Source organism: Anoplopoma fimbria, chromosome 6 (assembly GCF_027596085.1).
Source record: "Anoplopoma fimbria isolate UVic2021 breed Golden Eagle Sablefish chromosome 6, Afim_UVic_2022, whole genome shotgun sequence".
Classification (NCBI taxonomy): domain Eukaryota; kingdom Metazoa; phylum Chordata; class Actinopteri; order Perciformes; family Anoplopomatidae; genus Anoplopoma; species Anoplopoma fimbria.
Window position 1 is genome coordinate 6009666 of NC_072454.1, and position 17794 is coordinate 6027459.

At 41.2% G+C, this 17794-nt stretch overlaps 60 non-coding genes across 60 annotated transcripts; all 60 read left to right on the top strand.

Annotated features, from left to right (window-relative positions):
- The first annotated feature begins 206 nt into the window (after positions 1 to 206).
- trnat-agu (transfer RNA threonine (anticodon AGU)) lies at positions 207 to 280 on the top strand. Its single transcript has one exon. It is a non-coding gene; the product is annotated as a tRNA-Thr (tRNA).
- A 283-nt stretch (positions 281 to 563) lies between these two features.
- Positions 564 to 637, top strand: trnat-agu (transfer RNA threonine (anticodon AGU)). Its single transcript has one exon. It is a non-coding gene; the product is annotated as a tRNA-Thr (tRNA).
- Positions 638 to 726: 89 nt separating this feature from the next.
- trnat-agu (transfer RNA threonine (anticodon AGU)) lies at positions 727 to 800 on the top strand. Its single transcript has one exon. It is a non-coding gene; the product is annotated as a tRNA-Thr (tRNA).
- Positions 801 to 889: 89 nt separating this feature from the next.
- On the top strand, positions 890 to 963 carry trnat-ugu (transfer RNA threonine (anticodon UGU)). The gene has a single exon. It is a non-coding gene; the product is annotated as a tRNA-Thr (tRNA).
- Positions 964 to 1739: 776 nt separating this feature from the next.
- On the top strand, positions 1740 to 1813 carry trnat-agu (transfer RNA threonine (anticodon AGU)). The gene has a single exon. It is a non-coding gene; the product is annotated as a tRNA-Thr (tRNA).
- Positions 1814 to 1899: 86 nt separating this feature from the next.
- On the top strand, positions 1900 to 1973 carry trnat-ugu (transfer RNA threonine (anticodon UGU)). The gene has a single exon. It is a non-coding gene; the product is annotated as a tRNA-Thr (tRNA).
- Positions 1974 to 2405: 432 nt separating this feature from the next.
- trnat-agu (transfer RNA threonine (anticodon AGU)) lies at positions 2406 to 2479 on the top strand. Its single transcript has one exon. It is a non-coding gene; the product is annotated as a tRNA-Thr (tRNA).
- An 83-nt stretch (positions 2480 to 2562) lies between these two features.
- trnat-ugu (transfer RNA threonine (anticodon UGU)) lies at positions 2563 to 2636 on the top strand. Its single transcript has one exon. It is a non-coding gene; the product is annotated as a tRNA-Thr (tRNA).
- An 83-nt stretch (positions 2637 to 2719) lies between these two features.
- On the top strand, positions 2720 to 2793 carry trnat-ugu (transfer RNA threonine (anticodon UGU)). The gene has a single exon. It is a non-coding gene; the product is annotated as a tRNA-Thr (tRNA).
- Positions 2794 to 2905: 112 nt separating this feature from the next.
- Positions 2906 to 2979, top strand: trnat-agu (transfer RNA threonine (anticodon AGU)). The gene has a single exon. It is a non-coding gene; the product is annotated as a tRNA-Thr (tRNA).
- Positions 2980 to 3247: 268 nt separating this feature from the next.
- Positions 3248 to 3321, top strand: trnat-agu (transfer RNA threonine (anticodon AGU)). Its single transcript has one exon. It is a non-coding gene; the product is annotated as a tRNA-Thr (tRNA).
- Positions 3322 to 3410: 89 nt separating this feature from the next.
- Positions 3411 to 3484, top strand: trnat-agu (transfer RNA threonine (anticodon AGU)). The gene has a single exon. It is a non-coding gene; the product is annotated as a tRNA-Thr (tRNA).
- An 89-nt stretch (positions 3485 to 3573) lies between these two features.
- On the top strand, positions 3574 to 3647 carry trnat-ugu (transfer RNA threonine (anticodon UGU)). The gene has a single exon. It is a non-coding gene; the product is annotated as a tRNA-Thr (tRNA).
- An 89-nt stretch (positions 3648 to 3736) lies between these two features.
- Positions 3737 to 3810, top strand: trnat-agu (transfer RNA threonine (anticodon AGU)). The gene has a single exon. It is a non-coding gene; the product is annotated as a tRNA-Thr (tRNA).
- An 89-nt stretch (positions 3811 to 3899) lies between these two features.
- On the top strand, positions 3900 to 3973 carry trnat-agu (transfer RNA threonine (anticodon AGU)). Its single transcript has one exon. It is a non-coding gene; the product is annotated as a tRNA-Thr (tRNA).
- Positions 3974 to 4080: 107 nt separating this feature from the next.
- trnat-agu (transfer RNA threonine (anticodon AGU)) lies at positions 4081 to 4154 on the top strand. The gene has a single exon. It is a non-coding gene; the product is annotated as a tRNA-Thr (tRNA).
- A 252-nt stretch (positions 4155 to 4406) lies between these two features.
- Positions 4407 to 4480, top strand: trnat-ugu (transfer RNA threonine (anticodon UGU)). The gene has a single exon. It is a non-coding gene; the product is annotated as a tRNA-Thr (tRNA).
- Positions 4481 to 5096: 616 nt separating this feature from the next.
- trnat-agu (transfer RNA threonine (anticodon AGU)) lies at positions 5097 to 5170 on the top strand. The gene has a single exon. It is a non-coding gene; the product is annotated as a tRNA-Thr (tRNA).
- A 235-nt stretch (positions 5171 to 5405) lies between these two features.
- On the top strand, positions 5406 to 5479 carry trnat-agu (transfer RNA threonine (anticodon AGU)). Its single transcript has one exon. It is a non-coding gene; the product is annotated as a tRNA-Thr (tRNA).
- A 283-nt stretch (positions 5480 to 5762) lies between these two features.
- On the top strand, positions 5763 to 5836 carry trnat-agu (transfer RNA threonine (anticodon AGU)). Its single transcript has one exon. It is a non-coding gene; the product is annotated as a tRNA-Thr (tRNA).
- A 432-nt stretch (positions 5837 to 6268) lies between these two features.
- trnat-agu (transfer RNA threonine (anticodon AGU)) lies at positions 6269 to 6342 on the top strand. Its single transcript has one exon. It is a non-coding gene; the product is annotated as a tRNA-Thr (tRNA).
- Positions 6343 to 6444: 102 nt separating this feature from the next.
- Positions 6445 to 6518, top strand: trnat-agu (transfer RNA threonine (anticodon AGU)). Its single transcript has one exon. It is a non-coding gene; the product is annotated as a tRNA-Thr (tRNA).
- Positions 6519 to 6801: 283 nt separating this feature from the next.
- On the top strand, positions 6802 to 6875 carry trnat-agu (transfer RNA threonine (anticodon AGU)). The gene has a single exon. It is a non-coding gene; the product is annotated as a tRNA-Thr (tRNA).
- Positions 6876 to 7127: 252 nt separating this feature from the next.
- trnat-ugu (transfer RNA threonine (anticodon UGU)) lies at positions 7128 to 7201 on the top strand. The gene has a single exon. It is a non-coding gene; the product is annotated as a tRNA-Thr (tRNA).
- Positions 7202 to 7633: 432 nt separating this feature from the next.
- trnat-agu (transfer RNA threonine (anticodon AGU)) lies at positions 7634 to 7707 on the top strand. Its single transcript has one exon. It is a non-coding gene; the product is annotated as a tRNA-Thr (tRNA).
- Positions 7708 to 8139: 432 nt separating this feature from the next.
- Positions 8140 to 8213, top strand: trnat-agu (transfer RNA threonine (anticodon AGU)). Its single transcript has one exon. It is a non-coding gene; the product is annotated as a tRNA-Thr (tRNA).
- Positions 8214 to 8315: 102 nt separating this feature from the next.
- On the top strand, positions 8316 to 8389 carry trnat-agu (transfer RNA threonine (anticodon AGU)). The gene has a single exon. It is a non-coding gene; the product is annotated as a tRNA-Thr (tRNA).
- Positions 8390 to 8672: 283 nt separating this feature from the next.
- trnat-agu (transfer RNA threonine (anticodon AGU)) lies at positions 8673 to 8746 on the top strand. The gene has a single exon. It is a non-coding gene; the product is annotated as a tRNA-Thr (tRNA).
- An 89-nt stretch (positions 8747 to 8835) lies between these two features.
- On the top strand, positions 8836 to 8909 carry trnat-agu (transfer RNA threonine (anticodon AGU)). Its single transcript has one exon. It is a non-coding gene; the product is annotated as a tRNA-Thr (tRNA).
- An 89-nt stretch (positions 8910 to 8998) lies between these two features.
- Positions 8999 to 9072, top strand: trnat-ugu (transfer RNA threonine (anticodon UGU)). Its single transcript has one exon. It is a non-coding gene; the product is annotated as a tRNA-Thr (tRNA).
- A 437-nt stretch (positions 9073 to 9509) lies between these two features.
- On the top strand, positions 9510 to 9584 carry trnat-agu (transfer RNA threonine (anticodon AGU)). Its single transcript has one exon. It is a non-coding gene; the product is annotated as a tRNA-Thr (tRNA).
- An 87-nt stretch (positions 9585 to 9671) lies between these two features.
- On the top strand, positions 9672 to 9745 carry trnat-ugu (transfer RNA threonine (anticodon UGU)). Its single transcript has one exon. It is a non-coding gene; the product is annotated as a tRNA-Thr (tRNA).
- Positions 9746 to 10015: 270 nt separating this feature from the next.
- Positions 10016 to 10089, top strand: trnat-agu (transfer RNA threonine (anticodon AGU)). Its single transcript has one exon. It is a non-coding gene; the product is annotated as a tRNA-Thr (tRNA).
- Positions 10090 to 10177: 88 nt separating this feature from the next.
- On the top strand, positions 10178 to 10251 carry trnat-cgu (transfer RNA threonine (anticodon CGU)). The gene has a single exon. It is a non-coding gene; the product is annotated as a tRNA-Thr (tRNA).
- Positions 10252 to 10359: 108 nt separating this feature from the next.
- trnat-agu (transfer RNA threonine (anticodon AGU)) lies at positions 10360 to 10433 on the top strand. The gene has a single exon. It is a non-coding gene; the product is annotated as a tRNA-Thr (tRNA).
- A 251-nt stretch (positions 10434 to 10684) lies between these two features.
- trnat-ugu (transfer RNA threonine (anticodon UGU)) lies at positions 10685 to 10758 on the top strand. The gene has a single exon. It is a non-coding gene; the product is annotated as a tRNA-Thr (tRNA).
- Positions 10759 to 10866: 108 nt separating this feature from the next.
- On the top strand, positions 10867 to 10940 carry trnat-agu (transfer RNA threonine (anticodon AGU)). The gene has a single exon. It is a non-coding gene; the product is annotated as a tRNA-Thr (tRNA).
- A 431-nt stretch (positions 10941 to 11371) lies between these two features.
- On the top strand, positions 11372 to 11445 carry trnat-agu (transfer RNA threonine (anticodon AGU)). Its single transcript has one exon. It is a non-coding gene; the product is annotated as a tRNA-Thr (tRNA).
- A 283-nt stretch (positions 11446 to 11728) lies between these two features.
- On the top strand, positions 11729 to 11802 carry trnat-agu (transfer RNA threonine (anticodon AGU)). The gene has a single exon. It is a non-coding gene; the product is annotated as a tRNA-Thr (tRNA).
- Positions 11803 to 11890: 88 nt separating this feature from the next.
- On the top strand, positions 11891 to 11964 carry trnat-cgu (transfer RNA threonine (anticodon CGU)). Its single transcript has one exon. It is a non-coding gene; the product is annotated as a tRNA-Thr (tRNA).
- A 251-nt stretch (positions 11965 to 12215) lies between these two features.
- trnat-ugu (transfer RNA threonine (anticodon UGU)) lies at positions 12216 to 12289 on the top strand. Its single transcript has one exon. It is a non-coding gene; the product is annotated as a tRNA-Thr (tRNA).
- A 431-nt stretch (positions 12290 to 12720) lies between these two features.
- Positions 12721 to 12794, top strand: trnat-cgu (transfer RNA threonine (anticodon CGU)). Its single transcript has one exon. It is a non-coding gene; the product is annotated as a tRNA-Thr (tRNA).
- A 108-nt stretch (positions 12795 to 12902) lies between these two features.
- Positions 12903 to 12976, top strand: trnat-agu (transfer RNA threonine (anticodon AGU)). Its single transcript has one exon. It is a non-coding gene; the product is annotated as a tRNA-Thr (tRNA).
- A 251-nt stretch (positions 12977 to 13227) lies between these two features.
- trnat-ugu (transfer RNA threonine (anticodon UGU)) lies at positions 13228 to 13301 on the top strand. The gene has a single exon. It is a non-coding gene; the product is annotated as a tRNA-Thr (tRNA).
- Positions 13302 to 13409: 108 nt separating this feature from the next.
- Positions 13410 to 13483, top strand: trnat-agu (transfer RNA threonine (anticodon AGU)). Its single transcript has one exon. It is a non-coding gene; the product is annotated as a tRNA-Thr (tRNA).
- A 251-nt stretch (positions 13484 to 13734) lies between these two features.
- Positions 13735 to 13808, top strand: trnat-ugu (transfer RNA threonine (anticodon UGU)). Its single transcript has one exon. It is a non-coding gene; the product is annotated as a tRNA-Thr (tRNA).
- Positions 13809 to 14078: 270 nt separating this feature from the next.
- trnat-agu (transfer RNA threonine (anticodon AGU)) lies at positions 14079 to 14152 on the top strand. The gene has a single exon. It is a non-coding gene; the product is annotated as a tRNA-Thr (tRNA).
- An 88-nt stretch (positions 14153 to 14240) lies between these two features.
- On the top strand, positions 14241 to 14314 carry trnat-ugu (transfer RNA threonine (anticodon UGU)). Its single transcript has one exon. It is a non-coding gene; the product is annotated as a tRNA-Thr (tRNA).
- Positions 14315 to 14422: 108 nt separating this feature from the next.
- On the top strand, positions 14423 to 14496 carry trnat-agu (transfer RNA threonine (anticodon AGU)). The gene has a single exon. It is a non-coding gene; the product is annotated as a tRNA-Thr (tRNA).
- Positions 14497 to 14598: 102 nt separating this feature from the next.
- Positions 14599 to 14672, top strand: trnat-agu (transfer RNA threonine (anticodon AGU)). Its single transcript has one exon. It is a non-coding gene; the product is annotated as a tRNA-Thr (tRNA).
- Positions 14673 to 14955: 283 nt separating this feature from the next.
- Positions 14956 to 15029, top strand: trnat-agu (transfer RNA threonine (anticodon AGU)). Its single transcript has one exon. It is a non-coding gene; the product is annotated as a tRNA-Thr (tRNA).
- Positions 15030 to 15118: 89 nt separating this feature from the next.
- trnat-agu (transfer RNA threonine (anticodon AGU)) lies at positions 15119 to 15192 on the top strand. Its single transcript has one exon. It is a non-coding gene; the product is annotated as a tRNA-Thr (tRNA).
- Positions 15193 to 15462: 270 nt separating this feature from the next.
- On the top strand, positions 15463 to 15536 carry trnat-agu (transfer RNA threonine (anticodon AGU)). The gene has a single exon. It is a non-coding gene; the product is annotated as a tRNA-Thr (tRNA).
- Positions 15537 to 15968: 432 nt separating this feature from the next.
- Positions 15969 to 16042, top strand: trnat-agu (transfer RNA threonine (anticodon AGU)). The gene has a single exon. It is a non-coding gene; the product is annotated as a tRNA-Thr (tRNA).
- A 101-nt stretch (positions 16043 to 16143) lies between these two features.
- trnat-agu (transfer RNA threonine (anticodon AGU)) lies at positions 16144 to 16217 on the top strand. Its single transcript has one exon. It is a non-coding gene; the product is annotated as a tRNA-Thr (tRNA).
- A 283-nt stretch (positions 16218 to 16500) lies between these two features.
- trnat-agu (transfer RNA threonine (anticodon AGU)) lies at positions 16501 to 16574 on the top strand. Its single transcript has one exon. It is a non-coding gene; the product is annotated as a tRNA-Thr (tRNA).
- A 252-nt stretch (positions 16575 to 16826) lies between these two features.
- trnat-ugu (transfer RNA threonine (anticodon UGU)) lies at positions 16827 to 16900 on the top strand. Its single transcript has one exon. It is a non-coding gene; the product is annotated as a tRNA-Thr (tRNA).
- A 270-nt stretch (positions 16901 to 17170) lies between these two features.
- Positions 17171 to 17244, top strand: trnat-agu (transfer RNA threonine (anticodon AGU)). The gene has a single exon. It is a non-coding gene; the product is annotated as a tRNA-Thr (tRNA).
- A 251-nt stretch (positions 17245 to 17495) lies between these two features.
- trnat-ugu (transfer RNA threonine (anticodon UGU)) lies at positions 17496 to 17569 on the top strand. Its single transcript has one exon. It is a non-coding gene; the product is annotated as a tRNA-Thr (tRNA).
- Positions 17570 to 17677: 108 nt separating this feature from the next.
- On the top strand, positions 17678 to 17751 carry trnat-agu (transfer RNA threonine (anticodon AGU)). The gene has a single exon. It is a non-coding gene; the product is annotated as a tRNA-Thr (tRNA).
- Positions 17752 to 17794: the final 43 nt, after the last annotated feature.

Below are 17794 nucleotides of genomic sequence, written 5' to 3' on the forward strand. Positions count from 1 at the left end.
GATAACCACATCAAGGAGGCGCTGTGGCTTAGTTGGTTAAAGTGCCTGTCTAGTAAACAGGAGATCCTGGGTTCAAATCCTGGGTTCAAATCCCAGCAGTGCCTCTGACAGTAAAGAGATATTTTAACTATAAAAATAAACTTTTCTTTCGTTCGAGTGGAAATGGACTAAAACTTGTTTACAATTTGAGAATAACAGTTGAAGGAGGCGCTGTGGCTTAGTTGGTCAAAGTGCCTGTCTAGTAAACAGGAGATCCTGGGTTCAAATCCCAGCAGTGCCTCTGACAGTAAAGTGTTATTTTAACTATAAAAATAAACTTTTCTTTCGTTCGAGTGGAAATGGACTAAAACTGGTTTACAATTTGAGATTAACACTTGAAGGAGGCGCTGTGGTTTAGTTGGTCAAAGTGCCTCTCTAGTAAACAGGAGATCCTGGTTCAAAACCCACCAGTGCCTCAGAAAGTAAAGTTATATGGAAACTTAAAGTGTAAAAAGAAAACTAACTTTAGTTCTGGTGGAAATGGACTAACAAAGGTATCACATTTGTAATAACCACATCAAGGAGGTGCTGTGGCTTAGTTGGTCAAAGTGCCTGTCTAGTAAACAGGAGATCCTGGGTTCAAATCCCAGCAGTGCCTCTCATGTGGGAGTGTTGACTTTGAATATTTTAAATCTTTGTTGTGGAGATGCAGAAAGGTTTGACTTCCATTAAAAAGGAGTTCACACAGGTGCTGTGGCTTAGTTGGTCAAAGTGCCTGTCTAGTAAACAGGAGATCCTGGGTTCAAATCCCAGCAGTGCCTCTGACGTGGGAGTGTAGTTGCTGAATATTTTTGATTTATATTGGTGGATGTGGACGATGGTTTGGATTTTAGTGTAAGGCATTCACAGAGGCGCTGTGGCTTAGCTGGTCAAAGCGCCTGTCTTGTAAACAGGAGATCCTGGGTTCAAATCCCAGCAGTGCCTCTTCCATGGGAGTGTTGACTTTGAATATTTTAAATCATAGTTGTGGAGATGCACAATGGTTTGAATTCAATTAAAAAGGAGTTCACACAGGCGCTGTATCTTAGTTGGTCAAAGTGCCTGTTTTGTAAAGAGAGATCCTGGTTCAAAACCCATCAGTGCCTCTGAAAGTAAAGTTATATGGAAACTTAAAGTGTAAAAAGAAAACTAACTTTAGTTCTGGTGGAAATGGACAAACAAAGGTATCACATTTGTGATAACCACATCAAGGGGGCGCTGTGGCTTAGTTGGTCAAAGTGCCTGTCTAGTAAACAGGAGCTCCTCGGTTCAAATCCCAGCAGTGCCTCTGACGTGGGAGTGTTGACTTTGAACATTTTGAATCATAGTTGTGGAGATGCACAAAGGTTTGAATTTAAGGAAAAAGGAGTCCACACAGATGCTGTGGCTTAGTTGGTCAAAGTGCCTGTCTAGTAAACTGGAGATCCTGGGTTCAAATCCCAGCAGTTCCTCTGACAGGAGAGTGTAGTTGCTGAATATTTTGATTTATATTGGTGGATGTGGATGATGGTTTAGATTTTAGTGTAAGGCATTCACAGAGGCGCTGTGGCTTAGTTGGTCAAAGTGCCTGTCTAGTAAACAGGAGATCCTGCGTTCAAATCCCAGCAGTGCCTCTGACAGTAAAGTTATATGTGAACTTAAACTATAAAAAGAAAACTTACTTTAGTTCTGGTTGAAATGGACTAGCAAAGGTATCACATTTGTGATAACCACATCAAGGAGGCGCTGTGGCTTAGTTGGTTAAAGCGCCTGTCTAGTAAACAGGAGATCCTGGGTTCAAATCCCAGCAGTGCCTGACAGGAGAGTGTAGTTGCTGAATATTTTGTTTTATAATTGGTGGAATGGACGATGGTTTAGGTTTTAGTGTAAGGCATTCACAGAGGCGCTGTGGCTTAGTTGGTCAAAGCGCCTGTCTTGTAAACAGGAGATCCTGGGTTCAAATCCCAGCAGTGCCTCTCATGTGGGAGTGTTGACTTTGAATATTTTAAATCTTTGTTGTGGAGATGCACAATGGTTTGAATTCAATTAAAAAGGAGTTCACACAGGTGCTATGGCTTAGTTGGTCAAAGTGCCTGTCTAGTAAACAGGAGATCCTGTGTTCAAATCCCAGCAGTGCCTGTGACAGGAGAGTGTAGTTGCTGAATGTTTTGTTTTATAATGGTGGATATGGACGATGGTTTAGGTTTTAGTGTAAGGCATTCACAGAGGCGCTGTATCTTAGTTGGTCAAATTGCCTGTTTTGTAAAGAGGAGATCCTGGTTCAAAACCCATCAGTGCCTCTGAAAGTAAAGTTATATGGAAACTTAAAGTGTAAAAAGAAAACTAACTTTAGTTCTGGTGGAAATGGACTAACAAAGGTATCACATTTGTGATAACCACATCAAGGAGGCGCTGTGGCTTAGTTGGTTAAAGTGCCTGTCTAGTAAACAGGAGATCCTGGGTTCAAATCCCAGCAGTGCCTCTGACGTGGGAGTGTAGTTGCTGAATATTTTTGATTTATATTGGTGGATGTGGAGATGGTTTGGATTTTTTAACATTCACAGAGGCGCTGTGGCTTAGCTGGTCAAAGCGCCTGTCTTGTAAACAGGAGATCCTGGGTTCAAATCCCAGCAGTGACATGGGAGTGTTGACTTTGAATATTTTAAATCATAGTTGTGGAGATGCACAATGGTTTGAATTCAATTAAAAAGGAGTTCACACAGGCGCTGTATCTTAGTTGGTCAAAGTGCCTGTTTTGTAAACAGGAGATCCTGGGTTCAAATCCCAGCAGTGCCTCTGAAAGTAAAGTTATATGGAAATTTTAAATCTAGTTGTAAAAAGAAAACTAACTTTAGTTCTTGGAAATGGACTAACAAAGGTATCACATTTGTGATAACCACATCAAGGGGGCGCTGTGGCTTAGTTGGTCAAAGTGCCTGTCTAGTAAACTGGAGATCCTGGGTTCAAATCCCAGCAGTGCCTCTGACAGGAGAGTGTAGTTGCTGAATATTTTGATTTATATTGGTGGATGTGGATGATGGTTTAGATTTTAGTGGAAGGCATTCACAGAGGTGCTGTGGCTTAGTTGGTCAAAGTGCCTGTTTGTATAGAGGAGATCCTGGTTCAAAACCCATCAGTGCCTCTGAAAGTAAAGTTATATGGAAACTTAAAGTGTAAAAAGAAAACTAACTTTAGTTCTGGTGGAAATGGACTAACAAAGGTATCACATTTGTGATAACCACATCAAGGAGGCGCTGTGGCTTAGTTGGTCAAAGTGCCTGTCTAGTAAACAGGAGGTCCTGGGTTCAAATCCCAGCAATGCCTCTTAAGTGGGAGTGTTGACTTTGAATATTTTAAATCATAGTTGTGGAGATGCACAATGGTTTGAATTCAATTAAAAAGGAGTTCACACAGGTGCTGTGGCTTAGTTGGTCAAAGTGCCTGTCTAGTAAACAGGAGATCCTGGGTTCAAATCCCAGCAGTGCCTCTGACGTGGGAGTGTAGTTGCTGAATATTTTTGATTTATATTGGTGGATGTGGACGATGGTTTGGATTTTAGTGTAAGGCATTCACAGAGGCGCTGTGGCTTAGCTGGTCAAAGCGCCTGTCTTGTAAACAGGAGATCCTGGGTTCAAATCCCAGCAGTGCCTCTTACATGGGAGTGTTGACTTTGAATATTTTAAATCATATTTGTGGAGATGCACAATGGTTTGAATTAAATTAAAAAGGAGTTCACACAGGTGCTGTGGCTTAGTTGGTCAAAGTGCCTGTCTAGTAAACAGGAGATCCTGGGTTCAAATCCCAGCAGTGCCTCTGACGTGGGAGTGTAGTTGCTGAATATTTTTGATTTATATTGGTGGATGTGGACGATGGTTTGGATTTTAGTGTAAGGCATTCACAGAGGCGCTGTGGCTTAGTTGGTCAAAGTGCCTGTCTAGTAAACTGGAGATCCTGGGTTCAAATCCCAGCAGTGCCTCAGAAAGTAAAGTTATATGGAAACTTAAAGTGTAAAAAGAAAATAACTTTAGTTCTGGTGGAAATGGACTAACAAAGGTATCACATTTGTGATAACCACATCAAGGAGGCGCTGTGGCTTAGTTGGTCAAAGTGCCTGTCTAGTAAACAGGAGATCCTGGGTTCAAATCCCAGCAGTGCCTCTGACAGTGGGAGTGTTGAACTTGAATATTTTAAATCTTTAGTTTGTGGAGATGGACACAAAGGTTTGAATTTGTGATAAACATCACACAGATGCTGTGGCTTAGTTGGTCAAAGTGCCTGTCTAGTAAACAGGAGATCCTGGGTTCAAATCCCAGCAGTGCCTCTGACAGGAGAGTGTAGTTGCTGAATATTTTGATTTATATTGGTGGATGTGGATGATGGTTTAGATTTTAGTGTAAGGCATTCACAGAGGCGCTGTGGCTTAGTTGGTCAAAGTGCCTGTTTTGTAAACAGGAGATCCTGGGTTCAAATCCCAGCAGTGCCTCAGAAAGTAAAGTTATATGGAAACTTAAAGTGTAAAAAGTGTAAAACTTACTTTAGCTCTGGTGGAAATGGACTAACAAAGGTATCACATTTGTGATAACCACATCAAGGAGGCGCTGTGGCTTAGTTGGTCAAAGTGCCTGTCTAGTAAACAGGAGATCATGGGTTCAAATCCCAGCAGTGCCTCTTACAGTGGGATTGTTGACTTTGAATATTTTAAATCATAGTTGTGGAGATGCACAATGGTTTGAATTCAATTAAAAAGGAGTTCACACAGGTGCTATGGCTTAGTTGGTCAAAGTGCCTGTCTAGTAAACAGGAGATCCTGTGTTCAAATCCCAGCAGTGCCTGTGACAGGAGAGTGTAGTTGCTGAATGTTTTGTTTTATAATGGTGGATATGGACGATGGTTTGGTTTTAGTGTAAGGCATTCACAGAGGCGCTGTATCTTAGTTGGTCAAATTGCCTGTTTTGTAAAGAGGAGATCCTGGTTCAAAACCCATCAGTGCCTCTGAAAGTAAAGTTATATGGAAACTTAAAGTTAAAAAGAAAACTAACTTTAGTTCTGGTGGAAATGGACTAACAAAGGTATCACATTTGTGATAACCACATCAAGGAGGCGCTGTGGCTTAGTTGGTTAAAGTGCCTGTCTAGTAAACAGGAGATCCTGGGTTCAAATCCCAGCAGTGCCTCTGACAGTAGAAGCTGAATGTTTTGTTTTATAACGGTTATGGACGATGGTTTAGGTTTTAAAAATTCAAAGGCGCTGTATCTTAGTTGGTCAAAGTGCCTGTTTTGTAAAGAGGAGATCCTGGTTCAAAACCCATCAGTGCCTCTGAAAGTAAAGTTATATGGAAACTTAAAGTTTAAAAAGTGAGTGGAAATGGACTAAAACTGGTTTACAATTTGAGATTAACACTTGAAGGAGGTGCTGTGGCTTAGTTGGTCAAAGTGCCTGTCTAGTAAACAGGAGATCCTGGGTTCAAATCCCAGCAGTGCCTCTGACAGTAAAGTGTTATTTTAACTATAAAAATAAACTTTTCTTTCGTTCGAGTGGAAATGGACTAAAACTGGTTTACAATTTGAGATTAACACTTGAAGGAGGCGCTGTGGTTTAGTTGGTCAAAGTGCCTCTCTAGTAAACAGGAGATCCTGGTTCAAAACCCATCAGTGCCTCAGAAAGTAAAGTTATATGGAAACTTAAAGTGTAAAAAGAAAACTAACTTTAGTTCTGGTGGAAATGGACTAACAAAGGTATCACATTTGTGATAACCACATCAAGGAGGCGCTGTGGCTTAGTTGGTTAAAGCGCCTGTCTAGTAAACAGGAGATCCTGGGTTCAAATCCCAGCAGTGCCTCTTACGTGGGAGTGTTGACTTTGAATATTTTAAATCATAGTTGTGGAGATGCACAATGGTTTGAATTCAATTAAAAAGGAGTTCACACAGGTGCTATGGCTTAGTTGGTCAAAGTGCCTGTCTAGTAAACAGGAGATCCTGCGTTCAAATCCCAGCAGTGCCTGTGACAGGAGAGTGTAGTTGCTGAATGTTTTGTTTTATAATGGTGGATATGGACGATGGTTTAGGTTTTAGTGTAAGGCATTCACAGAGGCGCTGTATCTTAGTTGGTCAAATTGCCTGTTTTGTAAAGAGGAGATCCTGGTTCAAAACCCATCAGTGCCTCTGAAAGTAAAGTTATATGGAAACTTAAAGTGTAAAAAGAAAACTAACTTTAGTTCTGGTGGAAATGGACTAACAAAGGTATCACATTTGTGATAACCACATCAAGGAGGCGCTGTGGCTTAGTTGGTTAAAGTGCCTGTCTAGTAAACAGGAGATCCTGGGTTCAAATCCCAGCAGTGCCTCTGACAGTAAAGTGATATTTTAACTATAAAAATAAACTTTTCTTTCGTTCGAGTGGAAATGGACTAAAACTTGTTTACAATTTGAGAATAACAGTTGAAGGAGGCACTGTGGCTTAGTTGGTCAAAGTGCCTGTCTAGTAAACAGGAGATCCTGGGTTCAAATCCCAGCAGTGCCTCTGACAGTAAAGTGTTATTTTAACTATAAAAATAAACTTTTCTTTCGTTCGAGTGGAAATGGACTAAAACTGGTTTACAATTTGAGATTAACACTTGAAGGAGGCGCTGTGGTTTAGTTGGTCAAAGTGCCTCTCTAGTAAACAGGAGATCCTGGTTCAAAACCCATCAGTGCCTCAGAAAGTAAAGTTATATGGAAACTTAAAGTGTAAAAAGAAAACTAACTTTAGTTCTGGTGGAAATGGACTAACAAAGGTATCACATTTGTGATAACCACATCAAGGAGGCGCTGTGGCTTAGTTGGTTAAAGCGCCTGTCTAGTAAACAGGAGATCCTGGGTTCAAATCCCAGCAGTGCCTCTGACGTGGGAGTGTTGACTTTGAATATTTTAAATCTTTGTTGTGGAGATGCAGAAAGGTTTGACTTCCATTAAAAAGGAGTTCACACAGGTGCTATGGCTTAGTTGGTCAAAGTGCCTGTCTAGTAAACAGGAGATCCTGGGTTCAAATCCCAGCAGTGCCTCTGACGTGGGAGTGTAGTTGCTGAATATTTTTGATTTATATTGGTGGATGTGGACGATGGTTTGGATTTTAGTGTAAGGCATTCACAGAGGCGCTGTGGCTTAGCTGGTCAAAGCGCCTGTCTTGTAAACAGGAGATCCTGGGTTCAAATCCCAGCAGTGACTCTTCCATGGGAGTGTTGACTTTGAATATTTTAAATCATAGTTGTGGAGATGCACAATGGTTTGAATTCAATTAAAAAGGAGTTCACACAGGTGCTGTGGCTTAGTTGGTCAAAGTGCCTGTCTAGTAAACAGGAGATCCTGCGTTCAAATCCCAGCAGTGCCTGTGACAGGAGAGTGTAGTTGCTGAATGTTTTGTTTTATAATGGTGGATATGGACGATGGTTTAGGTTTTAGTGTAAGGCATTCACAGAGGCGCTGTATCTTAGTTGGTCAAATTGCCTGTTTTGTAAAGAGGAGATCCTGGTTCAAAACCCATCAGTGCCTCTGAAAGTAAAGTTATATGGAAACTTAAAGTGTAAAAAGAAAACTTACTTTAGTTCTGGTGGAAATGGACTAACAAAGGTATCACATTTGTGATAACCACATCAAGGAGGCGCTGTGGCTTAGTTGGTTAAAGTGCCTGTCTAGTAAACAGGAGATCCTGGGTTCAAATCCCAGCAGTGCCTCTTACGTGGGAGTGTTGACTTTGAACATTTTAAATCATAGTTGTGGAGATGCACAATGGTTTGAATTCAATTAAAAAGGAGTTCACACAGGTGCTATGGCTTAGTTGGTCAAAGTGCCTGTCTAGTAAACAGGAGATCCTGCGTTCAAATCCCAGCAGTGCCTGTGACAGGAGAGTGTAGTTGCTGAATGTTTTGTTTTATAATGGTGGATATGGACGATGGTTTAGGTTTTAGTGTAAGGCATTCACAGAGGCGCTGTATCTTAGTTGGTCAAATTGCCTGTTTTGTAAAGAGGAGATCCTGGTTCAAAACCCATCAGTGCCTCTGAAAGTAAAGTTATATGGAAACTTAAAGTGTAAAAAGAAAACTAACTTTAGTTCTGGTGGAAATGGACTAACAAAGGTATCACATTTGTGATAACCACATCAAGGAGGCGCTGTGGCTTAGTTGGTTAAAGTGCCTGTCTAGTAAACAGGAGATCCTGGGTTCAAATCCCAGCAGTGCCTCTGACAGTAAAGTGATATTTTAACTATAAAAATAAACTTTTCTTTCGTTCGAGTGGAAATGGACTAAAACTGGTTTACAATTTGAGATTAACACTTGAAGGAGGCGCTGTGGCTTAGTTGGTCAAAGTGCCTGTCTAGTAAACAGGAGATCCTGGGTTCAAATCCCAGCAGTGCCTCTGACAGTAAAGTGTTATTTTAACTATAAAAATAAACTTTTCTTTCGTTCGAGTGGAAATGGACTAAAACTGGTTTACAATTTGAGATTAACACTTGAAGGAGGCGCTGTGGTTTAGTTGGTCAAAGTGCCTCTCTAGTAAACAGGAGATCCTGGTTCAAAACCCATCAGTGCCTCAGAAAGTAAAGTTATATGGAAACTTAAAGTGTAAAAAGAAAACTAACTTTAGTTCTGGTGGAAATGGACTAACAAAGGTATCACATTTGTGATAACCACATCAAGGAGGCGCTGTGGCTTAGTTGGTCAAAGTGCCTGTCTAGTAAACAGGAGATCCTGGGTTCAAATCCCAGCAGTGCCTCTCATGTGGGAGTGTTGACTTTGAATATTTTAAATCTTTGTTGTGGAGATGCAGAAAGGTTTGACTTCCATTAAAAAGGAGTTCACACAGGTGCTGTGGCTTAGTTGGTCAAAGTGCCTGTCTAGTAAACAGGAGATCCTGGGTTCAAATCCCAGCAGTGCCTCTGACGTGGGAGTGTAGTTGCTGAATATTTTTGATTTATATTGGTGGATGTGGACGATGGTTTGGATTTTAGTGTAAGGCATTCACAGAGGCGCTGTGGCTTAGCTGGTCAAAGCGCCTGTTTTGTAAACAGGAGATCCTGGGTTCAAATCCCAGCAGTGCCTCTTACGTGGGAGTGTTGACTTTGAATATTTTAAATCATAGTTGTGGAGATGCACAATGGTTTGAATTCAATTAAAAAGGAGTTCACACAGGTGCTATGGCTTAGTTGGTCAAAGTGCCTGTCTAGTAAACAGGAGATCCTGCGTTCAAATCCCAGCAGTGCCTGTGACAGGAGAGTGTAGTTGCTGAATGTTTTGTTTTATAACGGTGGATATGGACGATGGTTTAGGTTTTAGTGTAAGGCATTCACAGATGCGCTGTATCTTAGTTGGTCAAATTGCCTGTTTTGTAAAGAGGAGATCCTGGTTCAAAACCCATCAGTGCCTCTGAAAGTAAAGTTATATGGAAACTTAAAGTGTAAAAAGAAAACTAACTTTAGTTCTGGTGGAAATGGACTGGAAATGGTGGAAATGGAAATTTGTGATAACCACATAAAGGAGGCGCTGTGGCTTAGTTGGTTCAAAGTGCCTGTCTAGTAAACAGGAGATCCTGGGTTCAAATCCCAGCAGTGCCTCTGACAGGAGAGTGTAGTTGCTGAATGTTTTGATTTTATTGGTGGATGTGGACGATGGTTTGGATTTTAGTGTAAGGCATTCACAGAGGCGCTGTGGCTTAGCTGGTCAAAGCGCCTGTCTTGTAAACAGGAGATCCTGGGTTCAAATCCCAGCAGTGCCTCTTACATGGGAGTGTTGACTTTGAATATTTTAAATCATAGTTGTGGAGATGCACAATGGTTTGAATTCAATTAAAAAGGAGTTCACACAGGCGCTGTATCTTAGTTGGTCAAAGTGCCTATTTTGTAAAGAGGAGATCCTGGTTCAAAACCCATCAGTGCCTCTGAAAGTAAAGTTATATGGAAACTTAAAGTGTAAAAAGAAAACTAACTTTAGTTCTGGTGGAAATGGACTAACAAAGGTATCACATTTGTGATAACCACATCAAGGGGGCGCTGTGGCTTAGTTGGTCAAAGTGCCTGTCTAGTAAACTGGAGATCCTGGGTTCAAATCCCAGCAGTGCCTCTGACAGGAGAGTGTAGTTGCTGAATATTTTGATTTATATTGGTGGATGTGGATGATGGATTAGATTTTAGTGTAAGGCATTCACAGAGGCGCTGTGGCTTAGTTGGTCAAACTGCCTGTTTCGTAAACAGGAGATCCTGGGTTCAAATCCCAGCAGTGCCTCAGAAAGTAAAGTTATATGGAAACTTAAAGTGTAAAAAGAAAACTTACTTTAGCTCTGGTGGAAATGGACTAACAAAGGTATCACATTTGTGATAACCACATCAAGGAGGCGCTGTGGCTTAGTTGGTTAAAGTGCCTGTCTAGTAAACAGGAGATCCTGGGTTCAAATCCCAGCAGTGCCTCTGACGTGGGAGTGTTGACATTGAATATTTTGAATCATAGATGTGGAGATGCACAAAGGTTTGAATTTAAGGAAAAAGGAGTCCACACAGATGCTGTGGCTTAGTTGGTCAAAGTGCCTGTCTAGTAAACTGGAGATCCTGGGTTCAAATCCCAGCAGTGCCTCTGACAGGAGAGTGTAGTTGCTGAATATTTTGATTTATATTGGTGGATGTGGATGATGGTTTAGATTTTAGTGTAAGGCATTCACAGAGGCGCTGTGGCTTAGTTGGTCAAAGTGCCTGTTTTGTAAACAGGAGATCCTGGGTTCAAATCCCAGCAGTGCCTCAGAAAGTAAAGTTATATGGAAACTTAAAGTGTAAAAAGAAAACTTACTTTAGCTCTGGTGGAAATGGACTAACAAAGGTATCACATTTGTGATAACCACATCAAGGAGGCGCTGTGGCTTAGTTGGTTAAAGCGCCTGTCTAGTAAACAGGAGATCCTGGGTTCAAATCCCAGCAGTGCCTCTTACGTGGGAGTGTTGACTTTGAATATTTTAAATCTAGTTGTGGAGATGCACAATGGTTTGAATTCAATTAAAAAGGAGTTCACACAGGTGCTATGGCTTAGTTGGTCAAAGTGCCTGTCTAGTAAACAGGAGATCCTGCGTTCAAATCCCAGCAGTGCCTGTGACAGGAGAGTGTAGTTGCTGAATGTTTTGTTTTATAATGGTGGATATGGACGATGGTTTAGGTTTTAGTGTAAGGCATTCACAGAGGCGCTGTATCTTAGTTGGTCAAATTGCCTGTTTTGTAAAGAGGAGATCCTGGTTCAAAACCCATCAGTGCCTCTGAAAGTAAAGTTATATGGAAACTTAAAGTGTAAAAAGAAAACTAACTTTAGTTCTGGTGGAAATGGACTAACAAAGGTATCACATTTGTGATAACCACATCAAGGAGGCGCTGTGGCTTAGTTGGTTAAAGTGCCTGTCTAGTAAACAGGAGATCCTGGGTTCAAATCCCAGCAGTGCCTCTGACAGTAAAGTGATATTTTAACTATGAAAATAAACTTTTCTTTCATTCGAGTGGAAATGGACTAAAACTGGTTTACAATTTGAGATTAACACTTGAAGGAGGCGCTGTGGCTTAGTTGGTCAAAGTGCCTGTCTAGTAAACAGGAGATCCTGGTTCAAAACCCATCAGTGCCTCAGAAAGTAAAGTTATATGGAAACTTAAAGTGTAAAAAGAAAACTAACTTTAGTTCTGGTGGAAATGGACTAACAAAGGTATCACATTTGTGAAAGCCACATCAAGGAGGCGCTGTGGCTTAGTTGGTCAAAGTGCCTGTCTAGTAAACAGGAGATCCTGGGTTCAAATCCCAGCAGTGCCTCCGACAGGAGAGTGTAGTTGCTGAATATTTTGATTTATATTGGTGGATGTGGATGATGGTTTAGATTTTAGTGTAAGGCATTCACAGAGGCGCTGTGGCTTAGTTGGTCAAAGTGCCTGTCTCGTAAACAGGAGATCCTGGGTTCAAATCCCAGCAGTGCCTCTTACGTGGGAGTGTTGACTTTGAATATTTTAAATCATAGTTGTGGAGATGCACAATGGTTTGAATTCAATTAAAAAGGAGTTCACACAGGTGCTATGGCTTAGTTGGTCAAAGTGCCTGTCTAGTAAACAGGAGATCCTGCGTTCAAATCCCAGCAGTGCCTGTGACAGGAGAGTGTAGTTGCTGAATGTTTTGTTTTAGATTGGTGGATGTGGACGATGGTTTGGATTTTAGTGTAAGGCATTCACAGAGGCGCTGTATCTTAGTTGGTCAAATTGCCTGTTTTGTAAACAGGAGATCCTGGGTTCAAATCCCAGCAGTGCCTCTTACATGGGAGTGTTGACTTTGAATATTTTAAATCATAGTTGTGGAGATGCACAATGGTATGAATTCAATTAAAAAGGAGTTCACACAGGCGCTGTATCTTAGTTGGTCAAAGTGCCTGTTTTGTAAAGAGGAGATCCTGGTTCAAAACCCATCAGTGCCTCTGAAAGTAAAGTTATATGGAAACTAAAGTGTAAAAAGAAAACTAACTTTAGTTCTGGTGGAAATGGACTAACAAAGGTATCACATTTGTGATAACCACATCAAGGGGGCGCTGTGGCTTAGTTGGTCAAAGTGCCTGTCTAGTAAACTGGAGATCCTGTGTTCAAATCCCAGCAGTTCCTCCGACAGGAGAGTGTAGTTGCTGAATATTTTGATTTATATTGGTGGATGTGGATGATGGTTTAGATTTTAGTGTAAGGCATTCACAGAGGCGCTGTGGCTTAGTTGGTCAAAGTGCCTGTTTCGTAAACAGGAGATCCTGGGTTCAAATCCCAGCAGTGCCTCAGAAAGTAAAGTTATATGGAAACTTAAAGTGTAAAAAGAAAACTTACTTTAGCTCTGGTGGAAATGGACTAACAAAGGTATCACATTTGTGATAACCACATCAAGGAGGCGCTGTGGCTTAGTTGGTTAAAGTGCCTGTCTAGTAAACAGGAGATCCTGGGTTCAAATCCCAGCAGTGCCTCTGACGTGGGAGTGTTGACATTGAATATTTTGAATCATAGATGTGGAGATGCACAAAGGTTTGAATTTAAGGAAAAAGGAGTCCACACAGATGCTGTGGCTTAGTTGGTCAAAGTGCCTGTCTAGTAAACTGGAGATCCTGGGTTCAAATCCCAGCAGTGCCTCTGACAGGAGAGTGTAGTTGCTAAATATTTTGATTTATATTGGTGGATGTGGATGATGGTTTAGATTTTAGTGTAAGGCATTCACAGAGGCGCTGTGGCTTAGTTGGTCAAAGTGCCTGTTTTGTAAACAGGAGATCCTGGGTTCAAATCCCAGCAGTGCCTCAGAAAGTAAAGTTATATGGAAACTTAAAGTGTAAAAAGAAAACTTACTTTAGCTCTGGTGGAAATGGACTAACAAAGGTATCACATTTGTGATAACCACATCAAGGAGGCGCTGTGGCTTAGTTGGTTAAAGCGCCTGTCTAGTAAACAGGAGATCCTGGGTTCAAATCCCAGCAGTGCCTCTTACGTGGGAGTGTTGACTTTGAATATTTTAAATCATAGTTGTGGAGATGCACAATGGTTTGAATTCAATTAAAAAGGAGTTCACACAGGTGCTATGGCTTAGTTGGTCAAAGTGCCTGTCTAGTAAACAGGAGATCCTGCGTTCAAATCCCAGCAGTGCCTGTGACAGGAGAGTGTAGTTGCTGAATGTTTTGTTTTATAACGGTGGATATGGACGATGGTTTAGGTTTTAGTGTAAGGCATTCACAGAGGCGCTGTATCTTAGTTGGTCAAATTGCCTGTTTTGTAAACAGGAGATCCTGGGTTCAAATCCCAGCAGTGCCTCTTACATGGGAGTGTTGACTTTGAATATTTTAAATCATAGTTGTGGAGATGCACAATGGTATGAATTCAATTAAAAAGGAGTTCACACAGGCGCTGTATCTTAGTTGGTCAAAGTGCCTATTTTGTAAAGAGGAGATCCTGGTTCAAAACCCATCAGTGCCTCTGAAAGTAAAGTTATATGGAAACTTAAAGTGTAAAAAGAAAACTAACTTTAGTTCTGGTGGAAATGGACTAACAAAGGTATCACATTTGTGATAACCACATCAAGGGGGCGCTGTGGCTTAGTTGGTCAAAGTGCCTGTCTAGTAAACTGGAGATCCTGGGTTCAAATCCCAGCAGTGCCTCTGACAGGAGAGTGTAGTTGCTGAATATTTTGATTTATATTGGTGGATGTGGATGATGGTTTAGATTTTAGTGTAAGGCATTCACAGAGGCGCTGTGGCTTAGTTGGTCAAAGTGCCTGTTTTGTAAACAGGAGATCCTGGGTTCAAATCCCAGCAGTGCCTCAGAAAGTAAAGTTATATGGAAACTTAAAGTGTAAAAAGAAAACTTACTTTAGCTCTGGTGGAAATGGACTAACAAAGGTATCACATTTGTGATAACCACATCAAGGAGGCGCTGTGGCTTAGTTGGTTAAAGTGCCTGTCTAGTAAACAGGAGATCCTGGGTTCAAATCCCAGCAGTGCCTCTGACAGTAAAGTGATATTTTAACTATAAAAATAAACTTTTCTTTCGTTCGAGTGGAAATGGACTAAAACTGGTTTACAATTTGAGATTAACACTTGAAGGAGGCGCTGTGGCTTAGTTGGTCAAAGTGCCTGTCTAGTAAACAGGAGATCCTGGGTTCAAATCCCAGCAGTGCCTCTGACAGTAAAGTGTTATTTTAACTATAAAAATAAACTTTTCTTTCGTTCGAGTGGAAATGGACTAAAACTGGTTTACAATTTGAGATTAACACTTGAAGGAGGCGCTGTGGTTTAGTTGGTCAAAGTGCCTCTCTAGTAAACAGGAGATCCTGGTTCAAAACCCATCAGTGCCTCAGAAAGTAAAGTTATATGAAAACTTAAAGTGTAAAAAGAAAACTAACTTTAGTTCTGGTGGAAATGGACTAACAAAGGTATCACATTTGTGATAACCACATCAAGGAGGCGCTGTGGCTTAGTTGGTCAAAGTGCCTGTCTAGTAAACAGGAGATCCTGGGTTCAAATCCCAGCAGTGCCTCTCATGTGGGAGTGTTGACTTTGAATATTTTAAATCTTTGTTGTGGAGATGCAGAAAGGTTTGACTTCCATTAAAAAGGAGTTCACACAGGTGCTGTGGCTTAGTTGGTCAAAGTGCCTGTCTAGTAAACAGGAGATCCTGGGTTCAAATCCCAGCAGTGCCTCTGACAGGAGAGTGTAGTTGCTGAATATTTTTGATTTATATTGGTGGATGTGGATGATGGTTTAGATTTTAGTGTAAGGCATTCACAGAGGCGCTGTGGCTTAGTTGGTCAAAGCGCCTGTTTTGTAAAGAGGAGATCCTGGTTCAAAACCCACCAGTGCCTCTGAAAGTAAAGTTATATGGAAACTTAAAGTTTAAAGAGAAAACTAACTTTAGTTCTGGTGGAAATGGACTAACAAAGGAATCACATTTGTGATAACCACATCAAGGAGGCGCTGTGGCTTAGTTGGTCAAAGTGCCTGTCTAGTAAACAGGAGATCCTGGGTTCAAATCCCAGCAGTGCCTCTTACGTGGGAGTGTTGACTTTGAATATTTTAAATCATAGTTGTGGAGATGCACAATGGTTTGAATTCAATTAAAAAGGAGTTCACACAGGTGCTATGGCTTAGTTGGTCAAAGTGCCTGTCTAGTAAACAGGAGATCCTGCGTTCAAATCCCAGCAGTGCCTGTGACAGGAGAGTGTAGTTGCTGAATGTTTTGTTTTATAACGGTGGATATGGACGATGGTTTAGGTTTTAGTGTAAGGCATTCACAGAGGCGCTGTATCTTAGTTGGTCAAATTGCCTGTTTTGTAAAGAGGAGATCCTGGTTCAAAACCCATCAGTGCCTCTGAAAGTAAAGTTATATGGAAACTTAAAGTGTAAAAAGAAAACTAACTTTAGTTCTGGTGGAAATGGACTAACAAAGGTATCACATTTGTGATAACCACATCAAGGAGGCGCTGTGGCTTAGTTGGTTAAAGTGCCTGTCTAGTAAACAGGAGATCCTGGGTTCAAATCCCAGCAGTGCCTCTGACAGTAAAGTGATATTTTAACTATAAAAATAAACTTTTCTTTCGTTCGAGTGGAAATGGACTAAAACTGGTTTACAATTTGAGATAACAGTTGAAGGAGGCGCTGTGGCTTAGTTGGTCAAAGTGCCTGTCTAGTAAACAGGAGATCCTGGGTTCAAATCCCAGCAGTGCCTCTGACAGTAAAGTGTTATTTTAACTATAAAAATAAACTTTTCTTTCGTTTGAGTGGAAATGGACTAAAACTGGTTTACAATTTGAGATTAACACTTGAAGGAGGCGCTGTGGTTTAGTTGGTCAAAGTGCCTCTCTAGTAAACAGGAGATCCTGGTTCAAAACCCATCAGTGCCTCAGAAAGTAAAGTTATATGGAAACTTAAAGTGTAAAAAGAAAACTAACTTTAGTTCTGGTGGAAATGGACTAACAAAGGTATCACATTTGTGATAACCACATCAAGGAGGCGCTGTGGCTTAGTTGGTCAAAGTGCCTGTCTAGTAAACAGGAGATCCTGGGTTCAAATCCCAGCAGTGCCTCTCATGTGGGAGTGTTGACTTTGAATATTTTAAATCTTTGTTGTGGAGATGCAGAAAGGTTTGACTTCCATTAAAAAGGAGTTCACACAGGTGCTGTGGCTTAGTTGGTCAAAGTGCCTGTCTAGTAAACTGGAGATCCTGGGTTCAAATCCCAGCAGTGCCTCTGACAGGAGAGTGTAGTTGCTGAATATTTTTGATTTATATTGGTGGATGTGGACGATGGTTTGGATTTTAGTGTAAAGCATGCACAGAGGCGCTGTGGCTTAGTTGGTCAAAGCGCCTGTCTTGTAAACAGGAGATCCTGGGTTCAAATCCCAGCAGTGCCTCTTCCATGGGAGTGTTGACTTTGAATATTTTAAATCATAGTTGTGGAGATGCACAATGGTTTGAATTCAATTAAAAAGGAGTTCACACAGGCGCTGTATCTTAGTTGGTCAAAGTGCCTGTTTTGTAAAGAGGAGATCCTGGTTCAAAACCCATCAGTGCCTCTGAAAGTAAAGTTATATGGAAACTTAAAGTGTAAAAAGAAAACTAACTTTAGTTCTGGTGGAAATGGACTAACAAAGGTATCACATTTGTGATAACCACATCAAGGAGGCGCTGTGGCTTAGTTGGTCAAAGTGCCTGTCTAGTAAACAGGAGATCCTGGGTTCAAATCCCAGCAGTGCCTCTGACGTGGGAGTGTTGACATTGAATATTTTGAATCATAGATGTGGAGATGCACAAAGGTTTGAATTTAAGGAAAAAGGAGTCCACACAGATGCTGTGGCTTAGTTGGTCAAAGTGCCTGTCTAGTAAACTGGAGATCCTGGGTTCAAATCCCAGCAGTGCCTCTGACAGGAGAGTGTAGTTGCTGAATATTTTGATTTATATTGGTGGATGTGGATGATGGTTTAGATTTTAGTGTAAGGCATTCACAGAGGCGCTGTGGCTTAGTTGGTCAAAGTGCCTGTTTTGTAAACAGGAGATCCTGGGTTCAAATCCCAGCAGTGCCTCAGAAAGTAAAGTTATATGGAAACTTAAAGTGTAAAAAGAAAACTAACTTTAGTTCTGGTGGAAATGGACTAACAAAGGTATCACATTTGTGATAACCACATCAAGGAGGCGCTGTGGCTTAGTTGGTCAAAGTGCCTGTCTAGTAAACAGGAGATCCTGGGTTCAAATCCCAGCAGTGCCTCTTACGTGGGAGTGTTGACTTTGAATATTTTAAATCATAGTTG